This window comes from Rhinatrema bivittatum, chromosome 14 (genome assembly GCF_901001135.1).
Source record: "Rhinatrema bivittatum chromosome 14, aRhiBiv1.1, whole genome shotgun sequence".
NCBI classification, from domain to species: Eukaryota; Metazoa; Chordata; class Amphibia; order Gymnophiona; family Rhinatrematidae; genus Rhinatrema; species Rhinatrema bivittatum.
Genome location: NC_042628.1, coordinates 15,581,975 through 15,604,666, shown reverse-complemented (window position 1 = coordinate 15,604,666; position 22,692 = coordinate 15,581,975).

The following is a 22,692-nucleotide window of genomic DNA, read 5'->3' as shown; positions in this document are numbered from 1 at the left end:
TTAGTATGGAGGCTTTATTGCTGTGCAGTTTCAACACTGTATAGTGTGGTTTTGATTGCGGCACAATGTTTTTGCTGGTATTGTTAGATCTATCGGCAGACTTTGACACCATAAACCATGATATTATGATATCACGGCTGGCTGAGATCAGGATGGTGAGGGGTTGCGGTGTTGGCCTGGTTTTCATAGGTTACAACTCTTCAGCTAGGCAAAGGACTGAGATGGTGTTCTGCAGGGTTGGTATTGTCTGTGGCACTCTTCAATATTTATTTTGACATTCCTTTGCAAATTATTAGCTACTTTAGCAGAATCATACAAGCTATACAGAGACAATGTTCATTTTGTTTCTCTGTTACTTCTTCCTGGCAATAGCATTTCAATTTTTGACATTAAAAATGACTTTTTCATAACAGATTAATTCTGAATATCAAGAAAACAGAGCTAATTTACTTATCCAGATTGCCAAAGGACAGTGTCTCTTTACAGTTTAGTCATGAAGGGGTGTTGCTTCCCATAATGACATCGTAAACCTTTCCCTCATGGAAGGAAACTACCCAGAATGCCTAAAATCTGCAATCATCAAACCCATTATGAAAAAGAATAATCTTGATCCAGAAAACCCACTGAACTCCTGACCCATATCAAACCTACCATTCATTGCCAAAATCATTGAGAAAGTCATCCACACACAGCTCAGTGACCACCTGGAAGAAAACAACATCCTGCTACCCACGCAATTTGGCTTCAGAAAGCAACTGAACACAGAGACTCTACTACTAGCATTGAACAACTTCGTACTCAAAGGTTTCGAAACAGCCACAGCTACCTTCTAGTCCTACTCGACCTATCAACAGCCTTTGATACAGTAAACCACTCTATCATGATTGACCGTCTATCTGAAATTGGAGCAAAGGAAACAACCCTACAATGGTTCTCTTCATACCTATCACAAAGAACCTACCAATTGCTGCTCAATGATGCCCTCTCAAAGAAAATTAATCTAAACACTGGAGTTCCCCAAGGATCCACTCTATCACCGACGCTCTTCAACATCTATCTGCTTCCAATATGCCAATTCCTATCAAATCTTAATCTCACCCACTTCATCTATGCTGATGAGATTCAAATATTAATCCCAATGCAAAAATCACTAGAAGAAACATACAAATTAACAGCCACTTACCTAAGCAGAATAAAGGAAATACTAACCAACTTAAAACTTATCCTTAACTTCAACAAGATTGAAATAATCATATTAGACAGAAAGAACAACTCCCCTCAACTTCCACCACTCAAGCTAATGAACCAAAATACGATTATATCTCCGGTCAATCATGCCTGCAATCTTGGAGTAATAATTGACAAGGAACTTTCTTTCAAAAACCACATCTCAACAAAAATCAAAGACGGATATCATAAACTACTAACACTCCGTCAATTATAACCTTTCCTTTCCACCAAAGACTTCAGATCAGTCCTTCAATTACTCATTTTCTCTAACCTGGACTACTGTAACTCACTCCTTTTCAACTTACCTCTAAACACTATCCGTCCACTCCATTTCCTACAAAACGCAGCCGCAAGAATCCTCACTGGCTCTAAAAAAACATGACCACATCACTCCAACACTTATCTCACTATACTGGCTACCAAGAAAATTCAGGATTGAATACAAAATACTATTTATTTGTATGATTGTTTTATTGTATCCCACCTTGATCATTAGAAGAGCTTGAGTAATAAATCATTTTAAATAAATAAATAAACACTTGCATTGCAAAGCTAACTCCCAGCATAAAAGTAATAATTGGCCCAGGTCTTACATATACATCCAGAAAGGATCGGACAGGCAGCATCTGGCAATCTTTCAGCAGTAGTACAGCTGTCTGATCCAAGGTCCACTCTGTCTGGGGCTGGCAGCACATGTAGGGAGTTAACTACCCCCCACAGCTTAGCTGGAAACATTTCCACAATGTCCATAAAGACGGGGAAACAATTTTTATCAGTCCCGGGAGGGCAGAGGGCTTTCTGCAAGGATCAATTAGCAGAGGAAGCTTTGCAAGCTAACCATAAAACTTAAGTGGCTAATCTTGCTCACAACAGACGCAGACAGGCAGGGACCACAGGGAGTGCACCGATGTGGCATTCAGGAATCATGCAATAAGATGGACCAGGATCTAAGGACAAGTCCACCAGGAGAATCCCTTTAGGTTTCCTCTTCTTACGCCTAATTCCTTTCTCCCTTAGACTGTAATGGCTCCTGGGTCAGTCATGAATGCCCACAATTTCCAATAGATGACATTGACTGGATATCCCCCTCTCCATGGGTTACCTCATGGGTGGGTAATTAAAAGTGGTTTTCTCCTCAGCAGCAGAGCCACGCGATGGTGGACGTGCTGGAAATCACAGCTTGTTAATCAGTATGTGCTGCTTACCTGGATACAATGCCTGAGAAGGCTACTGCAGCCTCAACAAGTTTGTGTCTTGCTAGCCATGCCGGCTAGTTTAAACAATGTCCTGTTTAGGAAACAATAAGAGTTTTGTCCCATACACTACTGCAATGTCCATCTTTCATTTGGGACCATTTTGTTGGTTCAGTGATGCGCAATTACTCTAAGAGTTACCTGGGCGAGGCCGCGCACCCCAGCACTCCCAGTCCTCCGTCCGCCTTTCTCTCCCCCCCTCTCTCTCCTTGACTTTTCCTCGTATAACATTCACTTAATCCTTTACCTTCTCTGCACCGCCCGGTCCTCTACCCTCCTTTCAACTCATCAGCATGGTGCAGAGACAGGCGGTAGAGGGGCAGTGGTAAACACTTTTCCTATCTCCTGAGAGCGCCGTGCGGCCGGCTCCTCAGTCCTGTGCTCTGCTGAATCCTCCTGTTCCTTGCCTGGCGGCGAGCCACTGCTCTCCCACTGTAGGGAGGCTGAGGGAACAGACCCTGGAATCAGGGGATAAGGGGGAGTGCAGCTTCAGAGTTTCCCAGAAAATCTGAGAGACGTGGGCTAGTTCTTACACAAGCGGGCTAGACTTTTTAGGTAGCTGTATTGTGTGATGCAGTACGACCTGGCCAGGGGCAGAAACAGCCTGGATATAGAAAAGCAGAAGCGGGCAATACCAAACCTATCCACCGGAGGGCGCTGAGGAAAGCAACAAAGACTACACTTCCCAGGTTCCCTGAACCGGCACCTGACCCCTGGCTGGAGGGTGAGCAGGAACAGGTGGAGGAAATAGGGACTGATCCCTATGACTCAGCAGAACCCATGGAAGCTGAAGAAGAGGGTGTGCCGCCGTGGTGGAGCTGGCCACAAAAGCCCGGTTCCTCAGAGTCAGAGGAAGAGGAGGAGGAGATGGAGGTAAGCTGGGGAGAGGAAAGCTCCAGCTGTTCCTCTATGGAGGTGGAATAACCAGGAGGTTGGGGGATGGTAAATCCTGTGTTAATAAATGGATGTATGAGAAAGGTTGGAAGGGAATTGTGGTTTTAAAAGCTGTTTAACTCTGGGCTTGTTAAGGAGCACCTAAGTGGTTAGGCTTGGGGCTTGTAAGGACAACCAGGCATTATTACAGGACTGCAGCCAGTGAGGCTACAGGAACACATTAAGCCCTTTTGTGATAAAGACCTTTTTCTGTGTACTGTTTGGGAGTGCCAGGACTAGGCCTGGCACTCTGACTAGAGACTTGGACGAGTCCATAGCAGCGGTGCAGGAGATGTACGAGTGGACAGACAGTGGTATATGAGCGGAGAGGGAGTCCTGAGGTCCAGCAAAGCCTACACAGAGTGCTGAGCGGAGGGACGTGATCGTGACAATTGTCAGAGTTCCTTAACCTTAGACCTTGTCAGGGTCAAGTTCAGTAGGCCCGGTTAGTAGACAAGTTATCTGGCTAAAATTAACTGGACAACTTGCTCTGTATATTCAGCAGAATAAAATGTCCTGCTAAAAGTACTTGCTGAACATTGTTTGGCTACATATAGCCGGATAACTAAACCCTTCCCAGAAACGCCCCCGGATGTCTCTTTATTATCCATCTAAATTATTATGACTTAATTTAGCAGGATAAAGTATCGGAATGTAGCAAAACTAGCCATTTAGATGGATACCTTGTGAGTTATCTGTCTAAATGGCTTCTGAATATTGACCTCTATGTTTCTGATGGATGCTCTTTCCTTCGTTAATATACAGAGAACTCCAGAATTTGAACATCCAGCGGCTTCTTTTTTTTTTTTTTCTGTGTCTTCTCTAAGCCCAATATATAACAATTGCCAATTTAGTTCATCATCTAGAACCTGATAATTGTCTTTTGTTGACAAAGCATAGAAATGTTTCCACATCTGAAATGTACAAACCAGATCCATGTCTTTGTGCTAATATTAGCAATTTAAATATCTTCTAAATCACTGTCTATGTAAATAGATTGTCTTTGCAATCAATCTCTCTTTTCTTTAAAAATGAATTTAGGAGAATTTGCATAATTGGCCATGTTTGATAAAACTCCGTGCAGTGTTGTCTTTAAACACACTGCTGCGCAGAATTGTGATGAGGTGTCAATGGGCAGACTGTGACTACAACACACACACACACACTGGCTTGAGACGACGATGCTATTCAGGCTGAAATTGCCTTTGCAGATTGATGGAAAATGATGGAGATTAAGATGGGTTTGTTTTTTTTTTTTTTTGCAAGTCCTGTCCAACTAGGTTACAAGAATTCTTCCAGTGTGATAATTGAAGTGTGGTAGGAGATTAAAAAAAAAAAATAAATAATAATAAAAAAAAAATATATATATATATACCTTTATATACATAAATACTGTACTGACAAAAACAATCCTGGCCACTGAATTATCATGACCTACTTCCATGGATTACTCTAGGGCTTGCTATGGTTTATTCTGTTGATTGGTTGCACAGCCACTGGATAGGATTGGTAGTGGCACTGGATATAGTGAAAGGGATGGTAATTTTATATTGCAATTTAATGCTTTTGTTCTCCTACTCCCTACTACAAGAAATCAACTGTAAATAATTTGGAAGCACTAATAAAATGCATGCAAATTTTCTTGGTTATTGAATGTTTACATTTTGAAAACCAGCTTAGATAAATATGGCAGATACACAACCAGAATTTTTGTACACTTCAGGAAAGGACCGCTAGTAGTCCGTGAATTTTTTATCTTACCACTTTTGCTAGTGTAATGAAGTTATTGCCCCCTCCCCCAGCTTCTTTGTGTTTTTTCTTTTAGCAAATCAGAAACAGATCAGGTACCAGGTATGTAGTACCAGACCCTTTAAGTTGACAGCAATTCACCACAACAGTGCCGGTTGCCACATCAGCCTATGATACAATTGATGTTAATGGTATCAGCCAGGGAAGTGCATGGACATTTTTTTTGCAGTCTGATTTATTTTAGGATCATTTTTTATTTGTTTTGTCTTTTAATGGGCTTTTCCTTTTTCTTTGTTTTTCTATTCAGTTCAGAAAACGTTGTGCAGAGAATGGTGCACACTATTTTCTAAAACAAATGACCTGAATATTTGGGGGATTTTTGAGCAGACTGCGCATTCATTCCATAGTACAAGGAATCAAAACAAAAATGCTAGATTTTGTTTGAATTACTATTTCTTATAAAACATCAACTGAATGGTACTGACCCATGAGATGGGTGCAGGGTACCACAAATTGATGGCAAATCTTTGGAGTGCCATCTACTCCGTTAGTGTGCCCAGGAATCCTTTTTTTAAAAATTTTGCAAGGCTACAAAACCACATGATGAGGTAGTAATAAGAATAAAGACACATCCTGAGAAGAATTTCTCACTCTGTCTCTTATGAGCTTTGTCAATGTTAAAAATAATATCAGGGTCACGACCTTGTTGCCATTCTATAATCGCTGATCCCGCAGAACCGAATCTCTGGCTTTACCCCTCCGGAATACATCAAATATTCCTGACTCATGAAAGCAGACGCGGTAAGCCAGTGATTTCAGACCGGGGGCCTGATGTACTAAGCTTTGTTCCCATAAACACAGGCAGGGGAACAAAAAGCTTTAGACGATAGCTTTCAAACAGTCGCGCGGGCGCACGGGTACGTGCGTTTGCCGGCTCGTGCCAAAAGACACAGCCTTTTTACAACCTACATGTGTATATGTGCGCATGGTATAAAACAGGCTGTACGTGTGCGCACAATTTTAATTGGGTGCACACATGTGAGTGCAAATCCTGCTTCCACCGCGTAAGTGGGGGGGGGAGGGGGCGGGCATTTTAAAAGGGGCGCGCGTTCACCCCATTGCCAGTTTCATCAGTTCGTTCCCAGTTTGCCCAGGCAAGCGATCGGCTTTCCCAAACCCCCTCCCCCTAGTTTAATGGTCTCCCTTTCCCGCTGTTAGCCTCCACCCTTAAAACCCCTCGGACTAGCCTAGATATTTTCAATTTTATTACTTACACGCCATCCATGGCAGTACCAAAGTTACGCGGGGCAGGGGACCCCAGCGCTTGCTTGTGGCACGTAAATACTTCCGCGCGCATTTCATGTTAAAGTCCCGGAACACCAGCGTCCTGCCCAGAACACTCCCATACCCTGTTCCTTTTTTTTTTTTTTTGGCTCTCTCACTTGTGCGTGTACCGGGAGACAGGCGCGTCCCATGGGCGCCTCTTAAGATCCGGCGGCGTGCTGCGGCGGGACATATTTGTGTGTGTCCCGGCTTTGGCGTGCGCTGGGCTTTTAAAGTTCACCAATATGTGAACGGGCCTTTAGGATGGATTCACTGCTAGGAGACAGAAGACGTGAAGGAGGGCAGGAGATAACAGGCATGTGCATTTTTGTTTGAAATGAATCGGGGAAATTGTAATGAAATTTCCAGTTTTCTTTCATTTTTAAGGTGAAACCCCCCCCCCCCCCCACCAACAAACAGAATTTCATTCATTTCTTTTAGTTTTGTTTAAAAAAAAAAAAAAAAAAAAAAAGTAAAGCCAAGCACCATCACGGGAGATGCAAACTCCCCCTCCGTCCTCGTCAGGCCCTTCCTCGATTTATTTATTTAAAGCACTTACAGGCCGCAGTATCCTAAGGTCCGAGGCGGCTCACAACTTAAAACACTCATAAAATTGCAGATACAACAATTGACAAACACATCCAAGTTGCAAACCCAGATCTTTCCTTGTTAGGCTAGAGGATGGAAACATAAGAACATAAGAACATGCCATACTGGGTCAGACCAAGGGTCCATCAAGCCCAGCATCCTGTTTCCAACAGTGGCCAATCCAGGCCATAAGAACCTGGCAAGGTAACTACCCTTAACCATGGGAGTAACTACCCTTAACCAGTAAAGCCTTCATACTGTTGACGCAACTCCATCATTGCTCTCTGCTTCAATGGCAGGGTGAAAAGAGGAAAAGGGGAATTAGATTCAGACAGCAGCCAACCAGGACATTGAATTTTATGGTCTGGGAAAACAAGTATGTGCCTCACCCAACTTTTCAAAGTACTAACGCTGCCTTACAGGACTGTAACTGCTGCTCTGGGCAGGTTATCCTAATGCTTTCTCGAAGACTTGACGGAATCATACCACTGCCGTTTTGGGGGCCTCATTTTCTAAAGTATCGCAGGCCTGCAATACTTTAGATAATGAGGGGCGGGGGGCCGAAACGGGGGGGCGGTCCTGCGCTAGCCGGCAGCGATCGCACCGCCGCGGTGCGATCGCTGCCGGTTTCGCACCCAATAGCGCCACCACTGAAGGTGTAGCTATTGGGCGCGAAGTAGGACGCGAAAAGGGCCTTACTTTTTCGTCGTACGCAGCGTCTTCGCGGAGTCGGCCCCGGTGACGCCCCGACTCCTCCTCTTCCGGGGCCGACTCCGCCCCCATCCTGGTATCGCAAGCGATAAGGTACTTTTCACGTGCGAAACGTCCCTTATCGCGTGCGAGCCACTTGGAAAATGACCCCTTGGACTGCAACTGCTGCTCTGCGTGACCTTCCTCACCTATTGGGTTGATCCCATTTCTAGATTTTACTCATATGGGATGATAATCTTTGTCCTTGTTGTAATCACTTTCTAATAAAACTGATTTCAGGCTCCTGAGAAATGTAGAAAAGCTGTTTCCTTTTTGAAATGAGGAAAATGGGATCTTCAAATCAGATTTAATTTGGGATTTTAAAAATTACGCTGGAACATCAAAATTACTTCAGATGAGCATTTTTTGAAAATTTTCTTAGCAGCATAATTCCAGACAAGAGTTTATTTAATCTCTCTTTATAAGAAAAGAGTTAGATCTGCCGTACTCTTTAATTTGCTCTAATTGCTAACATTTTTAAGGGCTTTTTAAAGGATCCTGTTTGCTATGAAAATGATTTATGCAATAAAACATTTTAATAGGTTTGCGAGAAACAATGAATATGAGAAACAATCTTAATACTCTGTAAACTGTTTTAAACATAGGCTGCAGCATTTAGTATATATATTGTAAAATAATGCAATTTAACCCTCCCACTGCCTTTCTCTTATGGTCCAAGTCTGGGTGTTTTTTTGGTTGGTGCATGCATTTGGTAGTGCTTCGAGGCTGTGTAAGCGCAATAATACAGGTTACCTCAGCCTGTCGGTCACCGCCGTTACTTAACAGACTGCAAGAAACATTTTTAAAGTGCTGGTGCTCTGTTAAGGCTCGACGTAATGCATACCCCTACCATTTATGGATATTTTTGTGGAAGCTGATTAACGCCATGAAGATGATCAAACACGTATGGTTTTTGGTAAAGAAACGAATTGCAGAGAAACAAATTGGGGGGAACAAACATAGGTTGTTTTCTTAGTTGTGTTTTTCATTGTAAACGTGAGCCCAACACAGTTGAGTTCCTTTCAAGTTCTACAACAATTGATTTTGGGAGCAGGAGAACATTTTTATCTTTTGTTTGTTTGCGGCACTTCAAGAGGATTAAAATTTGTGTACTACAGATATGCAAACCTGACAAGGCATTGTGAGTTAAAGCCCACCAGCAGCAGCTAGTAAGACGGAAGAAATATGTCAGCACAGCTGCTCTCCTAAGGCAAGAGAGCTCATCCTGGAGGAAATGTATACATTTTCTCTTGGGTTACTTTCTCGAAATGGGATTGTTTTTGCATCAGGAATGAACCTTACTCATTAACAAGGGCATGCCGAATAAGATCTTAATCTCTCAAATTTATAGCTATTGCTCTTCTTAATACTTACATTGCGCCAAAGAGAGCAACCTTCTGTAATATATGCCGGCAACATATCAAGGTGCACTTGAAAGTTCTTTTCAATCAGGTCAATAACACCCAAAATAATTGGAACTGTGTCTGTATCTTTCCACCACATTTTCTTGGTTTCTGATTGCATCTGTTATCTCATGATCTTCTGTCTCTCTATGTAGTACAGAATACTCGCTTGATTCTGAATCTTCTGTTAGCCATGCCATCTTGTGTTTTCCTTATCATTATGGGTCCTGTACACTAAAATATGCACAATCATTTTTTGCATGCATGGCACCACCGATTTAACATGCACAATAAAATTCCACTTAGCAGCCTATGTACTAAATTGTAGCATGAATGTGCCAAAATATTACCCCTACAGCATATACACGCTATTAACACAAAAACATTGAGCATCTCAGCACTTTATTTGCAGCAATGCTAAATCACATGTGGAAGCTACACAAATGGCATGCACAAGTTATACTGAGTGTGCTCAGTCCTCTTTTCCTCATTGCTACTTAACATTTCGATAGCAGTACACAACATATGCAGCACTGTATGCTCCTCCTTCTTACTTAGAAATGGTATAAAAGGGAGCCTGGCACAGATGGCTGGGTGTCAGTGCTGAAGTGGGGGAGCAAAGCAGCTAGGCCCAGGAGACAAGACTAAAATAGAGGTGGCAGGTCAAGGATAGGAAACAAGACCGCTGAATGACTTGTCTTGTCTACCTTTTTCTTGCGTAATTCCATTGTTTGTCCATTCTCCTAGATCTGTGAGTGAAAGAAGAGGCGAGTGCATGTTTCTGTCCATCTGTCTTCTATGCAAGTTTTGTTCTTCAAAGAGCAGAGTTGGAGGAAGTGGTTTGGGGAGAATGGAGTATGGAAGGGGGAGAGTGCATGTGCATGGGTGAGAGGGAACGTGTGGGTAGATATAGCACAGAGGAGAGGGAGATGGGTGGAAGCACCAGGCAGAGATGGAGGCTACAGGAAAGAAACCAACAACAATGAAGTGAGAAGCAGAAAGAAGGGAAAAACTGAAGGGGCACGGCAGAAGCACAGGGACCCCCTGTAGCATAAGTGAGTCCCATGACACATCAGGAGGAGGAACACAGGACAGCACAGCAGGGGGAGGGAAGGATGGAAGGAATAGGAACATCACAAACGTTGTGTCATGCTGGATCAGACCAAAGGTCCATTGAGCCCAGCAACCTATACCAAGATACCTTGCAGATCCCAAAGAGTAGATCCTATTTTATTTACCTCCCTCACAGGAATAAGCAGCAGTGACTTTCCCAAATCTACCTGTTTAATACGTTTATGAAATTTTTCAATACTCTGCAAAAAGGTTTTTCACTCAGTTGGGTTTTGTTAGTGTTATAAACTTTCTCTACAGAAACATGTCCAAACTCTGTTTAAACCCAGCTATGCTAGATGCCTTGACCATGTTCTCCAGCAATAAATTCCTCAGCATGATTGTGAAACAATACTTTCTCCAAATAGTTTTAAATTGATTCGCATAATTGGAATTCCACTTGTCAGTAGCTTTTGGGTTGGCGATCTGGTGGGGATCAGGGTAAAGTACCAGGTGAAATGTTGAAGGTCTGGGAGAATTGGCAGAGGTACTGGAGAACGATACATGCAGGCATTTTCAGAAGTGGAGAATGCACGTACTTTATAAAATATCTACCTCCTCATTTATTTCTGGATCATTGTGCTCAAATTGTTGCAGTTATTAAAACCTACACTTGTACTTTCAAGGCAGAAACATGCGGTATTTTATAAACTGTAGCTCCCGCCACAAAGTTTGGAAAATACTAGCAGAAATCTCCATTTATGTATGCAGATTATATACCATGAATAGTTTCAAGAGTTGGGCTCAGTGTGCACAATTTGTTAAAACGAATAACCCAAAAAAATTTCTGAATTTTCGGAATAGGTTAAACTTCAATTTATTCTATTAGTAACAAGAACATAAGAACTTCCCATGCTGGGTCAGACCAAGAGTCCATCAAGTCCAACATCCTGTTTCCAACAGAGGCCAAACCAGGCCACAAGAACCTGGCAAGTACCCAAACACTAAGAAGATCCCAAGCTACTGATGCAATTAATAGCAGTGGCTATTCCCTAAGTAAACTTGATTAATAGCAGTTAATGGATTTCTCCTCCAAGAACTTATCCAAACCTTTTTTGAACCCAGCTACACTAACTGCACTAACCACAACCTCTGGCAACAAATTCCAGAGTTTTACTGTGTGTGTGTTGAGTGAAAAAGAATTTTCTCCGATTAGTCTTAAATGTGTTACTTGCTAACTTCATGGAATGCCCCCCAGTCCTTCTATTATTTGAAAGTGTAAATAACAGAGTTACATCTACTCGTTCAAGACCTCTCATGATCTTAAAGACCTCTATCATATACTCCCTCATCCGTCTCTTCTCCAAGCTGAACAGCCCTAACCTCTTCAGCCTTTCCTCATAGGGGAGCTGTTCCATCCCCTTTATCATTTTGGTTGCCCTTCTCTGTACCTTCCCCATCGCAACTATATCTTTTTTGAGATGCAGTGACCAGAAATGTATACAGTATTCAAGGTGCGGTCTCACCATGGAGCAATACAGAGGCATTATGACATTTTCTGTTTTATTAACCATTCCCTTCCTAATAATTCCCAACATTGTTTGCTTTTTGGACTACTGCAGCACACTGAGCTGACAATTTCAATGTATTATCCACTATGATGCCTAGATCTTTTTCCTGGTGGTAGCTCCTCATATGGAACCTAACATTGTGTAACTACAGCAAGGCTTATTTTTCCCTATATGCAACACCTTGCACTTGTCCACATTAAATTTCATCTGCCATTTGGATGGCCAATCTTACAGTCTTGCAATGTTCTCCTGTAATGTATCACAATCCGCTTGTGATTTAACTACTCTGAATAATTTTGTATCATCCGCAAATTTGATAACCTCACTCGTCGTATTCCTTTCCAGATCATTTATATATATATATTGAAAAGCACCGGTCCAAGTACAGATCCCTGAGGCACTCCACTGTTTACCTTTTTCCACTGAGAAAATTGACCATTTAATCCTATTCTCTGTTTCCTGTCTTTTAACCAGTGTGCAAAACCATGAAAGGACATCACCTCCTATCCCATGACTTTTCAGTTGCACATCCCTGTGCAGCAGTGGCACAATGCCACAATCTGTGAGGGTTTCAAAGCAAAACGGGAAAAGCTGCACATGCAAACCCAAACAATTTCAAGAAGTGGTGAAGGGAAACAAGCCCTAGATGCCCAGACAGCTGTTTGTGCAGAAATCTCACAACTCCTTCTGTTGTCATTTGGAAGGCTAAGCACAGTATGGACAAAAATGACCATAGCTATTGGCTGGCTAACAAATTCCATGTGAACACCACCAGCATCATTACTCCTGGGGGAATTCTGCACTACTGAGGGATGCAGAATGTGTGCAGAATTTCTAATTTTTGTGCAGAATTTGGAGAGATGCGCAGAGTGCTGTGAGTGGAGCCCATCCCACTCACAGCGAAGATGGAGTAGACCCCGATGTGAAGACTGCAGCCTGGCGTGCTGGAAGCAGAGCCAATCCCCTCATGGCGAAGAATGCAGCAGGTCAGTGAGAGTGAGTGAAAGAGAGCTCTCTCTACAGATATGTGTGTGAAAGAGAGCGAGACTGTGTGTAGGGGTGTGTGTGTGAAAGAGAGGGAACCAATGTGTGTGTGTGTGTGAGAGAGAGAGAGCACCTGTGGTAAGAAGCATCAGTGTGTGTTCCAGAGAGATAGAGAGAGAGAGGGAGCCTAGAAGAGGAGATTGTGAAGGAGTGTGTATGTGTGAGAAATTGGGAGCTGGTGTGTGTGAAAAAGGGATCATGTGTTTATGTGTGAGAGAGAGAGTGTGAGAATTCGTGTTTGTGAGAGAGAGGGAGCCTGTCTGAAGGTGTATGTGTGTGCAAGAGAAAGAGGGAGCCTGCGTAAGGGAGTGTGTGTGCGAGAGAGATAGGGAGCCTGTGTGTATGTGTGTGAAGGTGTGCCTATGTGAGAGAGGGACAGAGGAGTCAAACTCTGGGAGTGGATATAGTGAAAGGTGTTGAGCCTAGAGGGGAGCAGAGGTATAGTGGAAGGTGGAGGTCTTGGGGTCTGCAAAGGCAAAGTGAAAGGGGTCTGGCCAGGGGTGTAGGGAGAGAGGATGGAAGGGACACTCTTTACAGTGAACTTCTAAGGAAAGGTTGCAGAAGAATATCTTGGTGGGCAGAGGTTGTCTCGTGAATATCCCTTCGAGTTCCTTTTGGGAGGGACTTAGCTTCGATCTGCTGCAGCCTTGCTTCTGCTGTGACCCTAGTCTTGCAGCTTGCAGTAACCGCCTGAGACCCTGCAGGGCACAGAGCACGTGCAATGTACTCTGTTGTGGCAATGACTAAGAACTTGTGAGAGAGCCCCGTTTTTTCCCCCCCTTTGTGACAGCATTCTTCCTTAAATATTTAGACTTGGACAATTTTTGAAAAAGTGTGGTCCTCTGGGAACCTTTTGCTTGGAAATTAATTTGCATTTTGTAAACAGAGGCAGATTTTTTTTTTTTCTTCCTGAAGAGCTGATTTGTGTGTGGGGTGCATCTCCTTTGCCATCGTCAGCTCTTGTCATTTTCTCCATCTCCTCCATCTCTCCCCTGTCCTATACTCCGCATCTCTCATTATTCCTCCTGCCGTCACAACAGCCCCATCTCCTCCATCAGTAGCTCCCAATGAAACCTATCAGCTGAACCCTTTTAATAGTGGGTGAGCTAAAGGGTTAGCGCCTGATCAGAGGCAGGTATTAAAAATTTGGGGTTAGTGAGTGTGCTAAACAGACTGTGGAGGAGTGCATGCCATGCTATTTAGCCATGCACCCACTAAAAGCCTTATTTGCTAATGATGGTCTTTCCTTTTATGTGTTTGTACACACTAATTGTATGGATTGCAAGTTGATTGATGGCTTGCGCCTTATTCCGTGCTGTTAAAGCATTTTTCAATATTAGTTTGTTTCCTGTAGTACTTTTTGCTGATTACTTTTCTCAGCACGTACTTTAGCTATTGAAAAAATGTATTTTTACTTCTGCAAAGAATCCTGGATATTTTTGGGGGATGTTTAACTTTCTAATACTGGCCCTTTGGTATGCAAAGGGAGACATGGAAACATTTTTAACATAAACCTGCTTTAAAGCCTAGTTACTGATCACTGAACCATGGCATTGCTTTGGGGCCAACAGATGTATTCATTGCCTTTGGGCAGGCTTAGAGTTTGCTGCGTGATCTTTCTGTCTGTGCAACCTCTCACTTGGCTTCCATTCCTGCTCTCGGCTTCCCTGTCTCCTCTTTGTATACTTCTTTGCCTTTTTCATAATATCTTGACATTTTATGGGAGGATATTTGCTCTCCTTTGAGTCTTCCCTCTGTAAGGCAGAAACTTAGAGAATGAATGAATAAATATTTTATTGTTTAATTTATTTTAGCACAGGCCTCAGATGGCCACTATGCCTTTCAGAAAATAGTTCTGTAAATTAAATGGTCTTAAGTTTCTCTGAACGTAAAAAAACATTACTCCCTCCTATATTCTGGTTTAAAATAATTTTTCTGAGTTGTGTACGAAAAACGTATTTGGTTCGGTTCGGTTCATCGCTTCCATTCAGTTGATGGGTTTAACTGATTCCATTCGTCATGTTCAGTTAATCCTGATGCCTCATCGGGAGATCCACGCTGATCTCAGCATCCGGCCCATGACAGGGTGTCTGCTACTGCATCCTACCTGGTGCCTATGTCCTGAATAAGATGGAGCGCCGTTGCCCCAAATTGTTTCCTGCTTCTCGTGGAGCTGCCGCCTGCCCTTTACGCTTCTGCAGGACAAAGCTGCCACCTTCCTTGGAGTCCAGACCCCAGGGAGCCCCCTTACTGCCAGCTGCGGTAGGTGTCCAAATGTTGAGTCTCCTGCTAGCCCTCATTGCTCGCTGCCCTGGATGGGTTCCTGCCGTCACGCCCTCCATCACCACCATGGGCTGAGGTAATGGCTTCTACTCAGTCCCACGCAGCCCGGCCCGCTGCTATGGCCACACTACAAAGTGTCTTCTGTTTTAATCAGAATGTAGTTCTGTTGTGGCCGAGCACCATTGTATCTTCCTCCGATTCAATAAAGAGGAAGTTAAAAAAAAAAAAAAGAATACAGTTCAATTAGTAAATAAACTGTATTCTTTTTTTTTTTTTTAACTTCAGTTTTGACACTTTGCTTGCTTTCTCTGTGTCCCCCTCTTTTAATAGTAAATCCTGTCAGTAATGGGAAAGCACACGTGGGACTTTCAAAGTGAAATTCCTGTGAGTACTCTCCATCTCTTGACCTAACCCCACCCCTTTTTTTTTGTCACGGGTAAAACTACCTATGATGTGTCTTCAGGAATCCATTCCCAAAACTCAGCCTGTTGGTCTGCCATTGCAACCTGGATGTCCCACCACTACCTTAAACTCAACATGGCCAAGACAGAGCTCTTTATATCCCCCCCCCCCCACTCTTGTTTCTATGGATAACGCCATCATTCTTCAACTCTACTCAGCCGGTAACCTTGGGTCATCTTCCTCTCCGGTCTCTCCTTCTTTACCCACATCCAGAACCCCGCTACAATGTACCATTTCTTTCTCTCGAGCATTACCAAAATGCAATCCACTACAATCTTACCAAATTTCAGCTGCATGACTTCTCCGTCACCAACGTCACAACAGACACATAACCCCTCTTCTCAAAGCATTACTTCGGCTCCCGATCAACTCCCGCATACACTTGAAGCCCTCTTTTACTCACCTACAAGAGCCTTCACTCTGCAGCTCCTCCCTACCTCTCTTCTCTTATCTCTCCCTGCAACCCACCTCGGGAAGTCCACTCAGTGAGCAAAGTCACTCTTAACCTCTGTCCATCTCTTCCACCGCCAGCTCCAGACTCTGAGCTGTCCACCCGGCTGCACTGTGCACTTAGAAATAACCTCCCCAGTTGGTGGACCCATGCATCCTCTCTGGCCTTCATGAGGCTGCTTTCAAAATTTTAAGCCCTAATTATTCTGCTCACAGCCTTGTTGATTTCAACCATTTTCTTTAATAAATAAAATTCCCAAAGCCTTTTTTTTTTTTTTGCTTTGCATATTAATGCTGGTTAAATTGTAAGCTCTACTGAGAAGGCATTGTCTCGTAAGTATTTTTGTACGGTGCTGTGTGTGTTGAGTGGCGATATTGAAGTGATAAGGCAGTAGAAGTCTAATAAAGGCCGGTTCCATAGTCCATGCAATAAGACTAACGATCCTTATCTTTTGCCAGCCGACGGAGATTCGTGAAGCAACACTCCTCGATTTATTTCTCATGCCGTTTTCTCCTCCCTGGTTAAAGTAGGCTAGTTATTTTTATAATCTAACCATGTAATAATATTGCAGGAGATTGTGAATCTGGCCCTTGTGTCCAGTAGTCCATAGCCTGCATGCTTTGAGGGTAAGCAGCTATACAAGGAGGAATAATGGAGTTTTAACAATAATCAATCTCGGCTCTCTCTCCTGTACTGCCGTTATAGGTGGGGAGTAACGATACAAAATGCCATTTGATCTATGGAACTAAAATCCTTGAAAGAGAATCAATTTGAGCCAAACAATAGCAGGGGTAAAGGCACAGTATCCAAAGTTCCATTATGACTTTGAATTACTATCCATAGGTTGTGTGGGAACTTTGATACGAATGGAGATTGTGCTTTAGCGAACAATACAAATGTATATTGCGAAGAAACAGTTTAGCTGAGAAAATAAGACCTGTGTTCCTGATGCTGAAAGCAAATCCATTCTACTTTATTTACTGAAAAAAATGTGTTATGTATAAGATAGCTCACGAGTGTAAGCACAGACTACAGTATATATAATCAGGCAGAATTCTTTCTTTCCCTAGATAAAGGGACTTGAATTCCCCTAGCTCATGTATTGAGCTTGTAGAATTGTACACGTTCACTAAAATGTGAAATTACTTGAAACAGTGGTGAAAGAGACACTGCTGTAGGCAGCCCGCAAATTCCAGGACATGAAATCCAGAGGCATTGCCCTACCCTCATACGATGCCTCCCTGAGATTTTGATAATTCAAGAATCAGGATCAACCACCTACCCTGTCCCTCCCCCTTCCTCCTTCCCTCAAGAATGATCCTGTAAAAAAAAAAAAAACAAAACACAGGGCATCAGTGTTCCTGAGATCCTGCTCGCCTTACGGGAACAATTTTAAAAGCTGCCACCAGTCGCACTGGAGCAGCCATGGGGATGCACCATACTGGCTGCTTCTGGCTGTGCTGCCAGGTTCTCCTGTCAAGGGGCTCTCACTAGCTCTGTTCCACTTGGGTTACTGACTGCTTGCTTTGACAAAATTATTTTAGCCTCCATCACCTCTCTCCGTATAACAAAAAAACTGTACATAGGACATGCAATAACTTACTACTAAAAATTACATGGGATTCTTGGCAGGCATTGAAACCTTTTACAGGATCAGAGTGCAAATCCTGACACCCTCATTCCCCTTTCAACATCTCTGGCTCCCTCTCGCCCACACCTTCCATCCCCATTTGTGCCCCGCCCTCACCCCAATACCATCGCTAGCGCTCTTCATCCACATCACCACCTCTGACTTTCTTTCACACAACCCTCCCCTTCTTCTTTCACACTCCATTTCCTCCAGCTTTTGCACATCCCATTTTCCCATAAGGTTCTCATGCACTGCCGTACCCTGGCTCTCTCTCATCTCCTCGGACTGCTCAAGCTTGAATTTTCTTTTTATTTCAGAGAGACGGAGGAGGAAAACCTATTCACCCCCCTTTCTCATGTTCTCTCAGCATTCAACCTCCTCCACACTTACCTGCTCCTGAGCACGCCCTCCCTCCTCATCGGCCACCAACATTCATCCCTCTCACAGCACCAGCATTCACCAGGGGTGTGCACAGACATTTTTCTTATTTCATTTTTTTTTTTGTTTCACTTGTTTTATTATTTCAGTTCTTTTCACTTATTTAAAATGAAAAATAAAAAGAAACAAACAACATTTTTAAAACAAAGAAAAATAACAAAATGAAAAACAAATAACAAAATGAAAAAAATAACAAAATGAAAAACAATAAAACAAAAATTGTAGACCATGTCAAAGAAGAAAATAAAATCCTCTTCTGGGTATCCCCCCTCCTCCCCCCGAACTTCCAAATCCCCCAATCCTCTTACCATATTTTCCTTTTTTCATGGGCAGGAATGATGCCCGGTCTCTCCTGAGCCATCAGCGAGATGCTTAGATATGGCATTGGGGGACCAAAGCTGTCACTATTATTAATTTCTTCTAGAGAAAATGACATCAGATAGATGAGGTTTTTTTTCCTGTTGGTGATGGTTCTGAAAATTAAAACAAAATAAAGGAAAACAAAAGAAATTTTGTTCATTTTTCTTTCCATTCCTTTAAAAAAAACAAAACAAAGTGACACGAAATAGAAAATTGTAACAAAATTTTGTTTTAAATAAATGCATATCCCTAGCATTAACTCTTTCCTCTTCATCACGCCCTCTTTCAGAATTTATTTCCTCACTCCCCCTTGATCACTTACAGCTTCCCTGACTGAGATCAACCATGCCTGCTTCCTCCTTTGCTGTGTCTGCTTCAGCCTCTCCCATCCTATTCCCTCCCACTGTGCTGCCTGTTAAAAAAAAAAAAAAAAAAAAGGGGATAGGGTAGGGGGATTTGAGACTAGGGGAGCCCAATTGTTCTGCTCCCTTGTCTAGTCTCTCTCCCCACATGCTGCTTGTAGTGTCTGCTCCGGTCTCACCCCCTACCTTCCTGTGGGGGGGGGGGGGGGCAGGAGAGGGAAGGGTGAGTCTGGAGCAAACACAATTGCTCTGCTTTCTTCTCCAGCCTGGAGCGGAGGGGCTGGAGCAATTACCAGAACAGCCATTTAAGATTCTGGTGGAGCATTGGCCAATAAATTTGGACAAGAACCCTGTGTGGCTATGGTTAGCAACTGCCCCTGACTCTTTCATTCCTTTACATTCTTGCCCTGCTTTCCTACAATGCTTGCTTTTTCAGTTTCAGAGAGTTTACTGAACCACTTGGCCCAAATACAGCATGTGACAGGGATGTTAGGGAAAACAACAGCGGCCACACATGAAAGCTTGATAAGAGAGAAATGGGAACGGAATAGGATTTGAAAGGTGCTAAAAACAGAAGTAAAACATAAGTCGCAGAATGTCTAGAGAATAATTAATGTTTGCCAGATCATGCAAACCTTTGTCATCTGCTGTATTTTCTTATTTCACACTGAATTAAAAGGCGTCACCAATTCCTTATCCAAGGCACGGCAATCTAAAACAATGCAATGGATTTACTTAATTTTTGGTGCTGTCTCATATGCTGTGCTTGCTAGCTGAAGATGTGAAAAGTCTGCTTGTTGTAATTTGGTTTGGAGTGCACTCCTTGAAAGCAATCCAGGCACAAGCTTGATATATCTGCAAATGTATTCTCTGCAATTATACAGAATATTGCACTCAGCTGAGCTGTTAAGAAGATGAGAAACAAACAGAACAGAAAGTAAGAATGCATCTAGAGGTACTACATTTTGATATTTCTTTTGGGAAGCGCTGACATTTGACATTTAAAATCATTGCCAATGATTAACGTTTTATGCATGCTCGTTGTTTGGTAACAATGTATGACACAACCTGATACCGCGCTTGTTGTTATTACTGTTAATTCTAGTTTAATTCTAGACATTAATCTCTGAAAAAGTGATATTTAATTCTCTGAGGTTTTTCAAACTGTCTTTTGCTATGGCTCTGCTGGTTACGGTTAAGCGCACGCAGCTAAGCCCTGAATGCGCAGGCTCCTCCTAATCAGGGCTGTGGAGGAGCCAGGGGCTTTCGATATCTAACGCAGGTGACTCCGAGGATTAAAGAGAAGAGTCTCAAAAACAGACACATTCCCAATTGCTCGGCTCTGTTTGACCAACCTAAGTAGATAATATATTGTACAACCTTTTTTTTTTTTACTAATTACAGATTGAAATGGAGATACTGCACTAAGGACAGACCTAAAATAAGAGTTAGATAAGAAGGAAACAACCTTGTTAATGACCTCTGTTCAGTGTAAAAATACTATCTGCTGAATCTGTGCTTGGCTTTAGTATGAGAGTTTGGCTGCCTAGATTCGACATTATAACTAATTTGTAAACATTTCATCTAATTTGAATACTTATTAGTTTTGCCCTTTAGCGACGTGTTCCCTGAGAAGATCGTTCTTTTCTAAATGTGGAAATTGCATTCATTTCTGCGTGCATTTAGTACCAAAAAATAAATAAAAGGAATTAGGAGATACTTGATCCTAGTGATAGAATGGTATAGAAAAATGGAGTATTCTGATTGGTCAGACCACATCACATGCCAATGCCATTGACTATTCGTCCAATAATAATGCAGTCTTTATTGGTGAAAGCAGCTGTCTACTGAAGTGGCCGTAGGCTCCTAAGAACTTCTAGCAGCCATCTTGGTAATTCATCTGCCTGAGTGTAACAAAAATCAACTGCATTTATTTTTCGTATATTCTCCTTGGCAGAGTTGGGGCATTGAGGGTGGGGTGGGAGAGGCAGCGCAAGGCATGGAAGGAAATTGAAGTTTTAATTTTGGGATTAGCTAAATTTAAGGCAGACTAAGCTCTCTTTGGATCAAGTTGTTTGGAAACTGTTTGCCACACACTGTCAATCACTGGAAAGTAGAGATTCTTAAACATCCATAGTATATTTGTAGTGGACCCTACTATGGTCACGCTACCAGTAAGCCCTGGGGTGTTGAGTTCAGCTGGTTAGTGTAGGATGGTTCCTGGGGGAGGGTCCATTCAAATGCGGCCCATCCTTTTGCAGGGTCTGGAATGGCCGTCCCCCAGGGTAGGATACGTAACCGCTCCCTTGCTACAGCTTGGGAGGCCGTCCTAAGGTAGATAGGAGCTTGTTTTTTGTTGTTTTACAAGCCAAGCCAGCTCTGTTTGGTGGTCCTGACCAGAGTCGGGAGGGGTTTTCCCTTTCCAGTCTACTCACTGGGCTGGCCTGGATTTTTCCCTCTGGGTCCATTTTTTGAATTTAACCTTTTTAAGTGGTAGGAGCCTTACTGGAGCCTGTACACCTTCTGGTCCCAGGGAATAGGGAACCTTGGGTCTGGGACCGTGTAGATTAGGGAAGACCTGCCCTCTATACTTTCCATGAGGAAGGGGGTGCCAGTGACCTGCTGTAAAGATACACGCCCGTGTTATCTTCAGTTTTTTGGAAAGATTAATTTCCAGATGCAGGAGGATGTTCGGACCGTCCTTCCTTCCTGAATGGAGCACAGAGAGTTCTGCTTCAGGAGATCCTTTCCCATCAGGGATCAACAACAGAAAAGATAAAAGGACTGCATCATCAATAAAGAAACTAAATAAATCAACTAACCGTGAGTAAAGGCAAAGCCTGACATCTTTGAAGATGCCCGTCCGGTGCTTTCAAACCCCTGGGGGGAGAGAGAGAGTTTATCTCTCTGTGTAGAGGCAGTAACATTGTATCCTTGCCAATTGGAGGGGGTGTCCTGCCTATCTAAAAGGATCGCCCTACCCACCTGCGGACTCTATTTTTCCACAGGCCTGGAGGGTAGAACTTATTCTGTAGTGCTGTGGATCAAGTGTTGTGCCATTTTCACTCATTTGCAACAGTAAAGATTTATTTGGATGCTAACACAGTGGCTCCGTTGACTTTATTTGGCACCTCCAGCACCCACTAGGGCATACACTTACTAACAAAGGACCCGAGAGGCCACCCTTAGCACGCAGGGTCTTGGGAGTAATCTCCCCCCCCCCCCTAGACACTCAAGACAAAGAATCCAGGCCCTGAAAAGAAGATACTGTATACTAGCTAGATTGGGAAGGTACCAGCTCCAAAGAGTTCTACAAATATTTTTATGTCCTCATCGGGTAGCAATCCACACCCAAGGATGGAGTTACATATTATTTACAGTTATCCAGTGTAGGAGACAGAATGCTTGATAGGATTGTCAACTGGTTCCATTTTTTCAGGACAGGGTGATCGGGTCTGTCACTAAGAAAAGCAAGGACTGTAAGCCTAGGCAGGCAATGGGAACTAGACATCCTATCCTGAAAATTTGGATCTAGTTGTAAACCCTAATTTTGGAAAGACAGCGCTCGCTTATGCCATGAGTAACTTAGCATATATTTATTTTATTTAAAACTTTTTTTATACCGACATTCATTTTCATATCACATCAGTTTACAATTAAACGGGGTAAAAAAACCCCAACATCATTTTGAAGAAGAAAAATTCAAAGTTACACGTAACAGGGAGAAGAAGGAACAAGTTGGGCAGAGTAGAGGAAAAGCAGGGTCCAGTGGACTTAAGCAGTGCAATTAAATAAGAGCTTGGAATAAGCGA